This window comes from Cucurbita pepo, chromosome LG16 (assembly GCF_002806865.2).
Source record: "Cucurbita pepo subsp. pepo cultivar mu-cu-16 chromosome LG16, ASM280686v2, whole genome shotgun sequence".
Lineage (NCBI taxonomy): Eukaryota > Viridiplantae > Streptophyta > Magnoliopsida > Cucurbitales > Cucurbitaceae > Cucurbita > Cucurbita pepo.
This window is the reverse complement of record NC_036653.1, coordinates 661443-666531: the sequence shown is the minus strand read 5'-3', so window position 1 is coordinate 666531 and position 5089 is coordinate 661443.

Sequence of the window (5089 nt, the reverse complement as noted above, 5' to 3'; positions counted from 1 at the left end):
ATCCCACCTTAGGTTAAAATATATGATTATTATTATTAATATTATTATGTATTATTATTATTATTTTTTTTTAATTTATGATGACCTTGACCTTGACCCAGCCTTGATTTTGACTCCAAACTTTATTAAATTTATTTTGTATTTTATTATAATAACATAAAAAGAGGTTGATTGCAAGGATAAGGACGTGGTGTAATACATTATAATTAAAAATTAAAAATAATTTCAAATTCCGTGATACAGAAGGTAAGCTATGGATATCGTCACATCGTACTTTTCAAACAGATAACGCGTTCTAGATATATATAACCGTGACAAATTAAGATTAAAGTTTTATAACAAAAAAAAAATGAAAACATAATTTATTTTTAAGATCATAGAAGATCAGCAAACGAAGATTGATCTAAGAAGATGAGTATGCTCGAGAACAAGTGTATCAGAGTAATAGCTCAAGTTCACCGCTAATAGATATTATCCGCTTTGACCCGTTACATATCGTCGCGAGTCTCATGATTTTAAAACAAGTCTACTAGGGAGAGGTTTCTACACTGTTATAAAAAAAAGCTTTGTTCCCCTTTTTATTCGATGTGGGATTTCACAATCCACCCCCTGAGGGCCAGAGTCCTTACTAGCACACTATCCAGTGTCTGGTTTTGATATCTTGTTTCCCTATCCAACCATGTAGGATTTTACAGGCCACCCCCTTGGGGGCTTAGCGTCCTTGCTGGCACATCGTTCGGTGTCTGGCTCTGATACTAATTATAACAGCCCAAGCTCACTGCTAGTAAATATTGTCGGCTTTGACCTATTACATATCGTCATCAATCTCACGATTTTAAAACGCGTCTACTAGTAAGAGATTTCTACACTCCTATAAAAGAAAAATTTGTTCCTTTCTCCAACCGATGTGAGATCTCACAATCAATCTTAGAGTGAAAAACGCGTCTACGCGTCTACTAGTAAGGTACTATTTTTTATTATTTTATTATAGTATGATTATATTTTATTAAATTAAAAAAAAATATAAATAAATAAATAGTCAAATGAATGATCCTCGAAGGATTTTATCAAATCTAGTCACCATTCTCCACTGATAAAGAAAGCAGCTTATAATTATGGTGGGGGCCACATTGCTCACCACCATATAAAAATAACCCAATTTATTATTATTATTTAAAAAAAAAAGTTTATTACATGTAAAGAATTAAATTAAATTATAATATTTACCTAAGTTCTACGACTTTGGTAAATATCATGATAGAATATTATGGCTTTTAGGGTTTTACTTTGTTTACGGGACTCGGTTGAATCGTAAATAAATATAACTTTAGGCATTAAATTATGTAATGACTAACTTTTCGAGATCATTTATCAATGATAGGAAGTTTTGAATAAAAACCAAAAGTTAATGAAACAAAACATATTTTATTATAACAAAAGTCAACGAACTGTGTCGTGAAAAGTATAATTATATACCATGTAAGTTAAACTCTAAGTCTCACAATTCGGTTTCACTATCACTGTAGTCATGCAGCCAAACTATTACAATTTATGAACGTTCGCATGAACCCACTAAGTAAGCTCGTAGATGTGCCCCCTAAGTTTGACTACAGGCTAGCACACGTTCATGTTATCAAAAATCAATGGAAAGACCGGAATGTGTATTTAGATATCATTATAAAAATTAGTTCACCTAATTACGTGATCTAATCCAAATTTGGCTCCAACTATTTTAAATTGGTCCAACAATGGCTACATTAACCTTAAATGGCTTCAATTACGTAAAAAAATGACTTTAGAACGGTCCAAAATGGTGGGTAAAGGGTCCAAAGTCCTAATCCACGTTGAATAAGCTTCCTTAGTCATGCGGGAGCCACCAAGTCGAGTCAAGGCAAGCCTGGAGAAGGTGCACGGGTTGCATATTAGAGGCATGAGGCGCGCTTGTGGGCTAGAGGTGGAACGAGCCTAAGGTTGCTGGGTCTAGGCGTCTACATGTGCAGGAGATGTAGAACGAGTCGATAGTTGTTGGGCATCTAAGCTTAGCATGGTTCAATTTCGAGCCTATAGTTTAGATGGTCAATATGCCAATGCTGAGGTTTGGATTCAAGTTCGATTTTTGAGCTGATGACTACATATATGTACAGTAAGAGAGAATATAGAGAAGTACATTCTCAAACCTTTGCGTGATGGTATATATATATATAATTCAGCTTACTATATATAACTTTACCGGATATAACATCTACTATATATAACTATCTACCCGAATATAGTTTTTTACTATACATATCTATTTACTATTTATCACAATTTACTTTATATCTCATTTACCGTATATAATTTTACTATTTATAAGTTATAAATAAGCAGCATACTCCATTAACCTAACAATTCTTCCACTTGGAAACTGATCTAGTCAACCAAGAATTTCATTCTCAAACGATCACGAGCATCTTATGAGCATCTTCACTTCACCATACCAATTGAGGCTTTGCACAACCTCAATATTCTAACATCAACACATTTTGTCAACATGTTTGCTGGATTCTTTGCACCCTCTATCTTCTCAAAACACATCACCATCTTCCACTAACCTGCAAGTGAAATGGTATCGTCTTTCGTGTTTTATCTTTAAATGATAGATCGGGTTTCTGACAAACTTAATGACACTCTGACTATCTCTATAAAGAATCTTTTCGTGCTGCTTCTTGCCCAATTCTTCCAAATAGTCAGTCATTCATATAGTCTCCTTTACAGCTTCAGCTATTGCCACGTACTCGGCCTCAGTACAATGCATTTTTGAAGCCTAGACATCCCATCATCCATAACTTGCTCTCACTTGGTTGTATCCTCCAACTGTAGGGCCTCATCNTCATATAGTCTCCTTTACAGCTTCAGCTATTGCCACGTACTCGGCCTCAGTACAATGCATTTTTGAAGCCTAGACATCCCATCATCCATAACTTGCTCTCACTTGGTTGTATCCTCCAACTGTAGGGCCTCATCAAAGGGCTCTGGTTCTCTTTCATCAACAACAGATAGTGTAATGAAGGTACATACATATATGATACTCTGATAGTACTGGATGACCTTTTCAACACCGATTCAGATGTCACTTGCTCTACCGCTGGTTCCTCTGCAACAGTCTCAGGAGTTTCTTGAGTATCTGCTACAACATCACTAGGTGATTTTTTTCACAACTCAACCTCAACTCCCACTTGCTTCGTTGTCTTGGAACCTTGCTCCACATCTGGTTTCTCAATAGTGGTCTCAGAAGTTTCATGAGTATCTGCTACAACATCACTAGATGAGTTTCCCTGCAATTCAAGCTTAACTTCCACTTGCTTCATGGTCTTGGAACCATGCTCCACATCTGTATGGACCATTTCCAACCGCACTTTCTTCAATTCTCTGGCAGTTCTTGTGAAGCTAACTCGTTTCTGCTTGCGCATAACACAGTTCTCACAACAACCCACATCAACAGATTTTAGACCTTCTAAAACTCTTTTCGTAGCCAACATCTTTATTCCTTTCACGCTCATATGTCCAAGTCTATTGTGTCATAGACTTGAATTTGAAGCACTCTCAGCAACAACTATGTTCATACACCCTGCAGTGGTGGATAAAGGTTCAAGATTTTGTGCCACGTGCTACCACCATAGCACCCTTCATAATCTTCCACAAACTCTTCCCTTACTCTGTTGCATAACCTGTGCTGTCCAACTAACCAATAGAGATCAAGTTCTTCTTGAGACCAGGAATATATCTGACATCCTTTAATGTCCACTGATTTCCTGCCGGAGTTTTTATGCATACATCTCCTTTTTGTTTAATCTCCAAATCTTTGTTGTCAGCAAGATACACCCTCTCGAAATTTCCAGACTTGAAATTCTGGAACAACTCTTTATTTGGAGACGAATGAAAAGATGCACATGAATCCAAAATCCAGGAATCAATCAAACTATCCACACTGAGGATTAGAGCATCCCCAATATCTTCTGCTGAATTTATAGAATCATCATCATCTCCAGATTTGTGATTCTGCTTCCTCTTTGGTCTTGTACAATCTGTCTGAAAGTGACATTTTTCTCCACAATTCCAACATGTTACGTTTGGTCTATTTGAAGATTTTTCTCAGTTTTTAATTTTGATCGCCTTTTGTTTGGGCCATTCAGTTTACTTCTTCCCTGTTGGTCAACACTGAGAGCATTACCTGATGAATTTCCAATTTCTCGTTTGCGAGTACTTTCGCTGAGAACTACATCTCGAATTTCATCAAACTTCAGTTTATCAAATCCTCGGGAACTACTGATTGCGACAACAACAGTATCCCACGACTCGGGTAAATATGACATCAAAATCAATGCTTTAATTTCATCCTCGAAATTAATTTCCACCGAACTCAGTTGACTTACAATCATATTGAATTCATTTATATGATCAACAACATATATATATATATGTGTGTGTCTATATATATATATATATATATATATATATAGATATATACATATATATATATATATATATATATATGTATATATATATAGATATGTATGTATATATATATATGTATGTATATATATATATGTATGTATATATATATGTATGTATATATATATGTATGTATATATATATGGCTCAGCTTATTATAAGTTAGCTTTATTAGATATAACTATCATATAACTTTTTACTATACATAGCTATTTACTATTTATGACAATTTACTTTATATTGTTGAGTAAGCTATAAATAAGCAGTCTCCATAACCTAACAATAAACTAATATGGTTAGCCTTAACAGTCTCACAACGCCAAGGAGACACAAGAGAGAGCAACCCTCAAAAGAATGTTTCTGCAGTTAACAGTCTCGTCATGCATGTCGTAGCCACCCAATTAAACTCACGAACCCCCTTAATAATTAATCACATAACTTGTACAAAACATTATTGATTCCATTTCAAAATTAAATAAACTATAATTTCCTCATCTTTCTTCAAAATCAAAATAATTTTAAGTTTTATACTAAAAAAAAAAAAAAAAAAAAAAAAAAAAAAAAAAAAAAAAAAAAAAAAAAAAAAAAAAAAAAA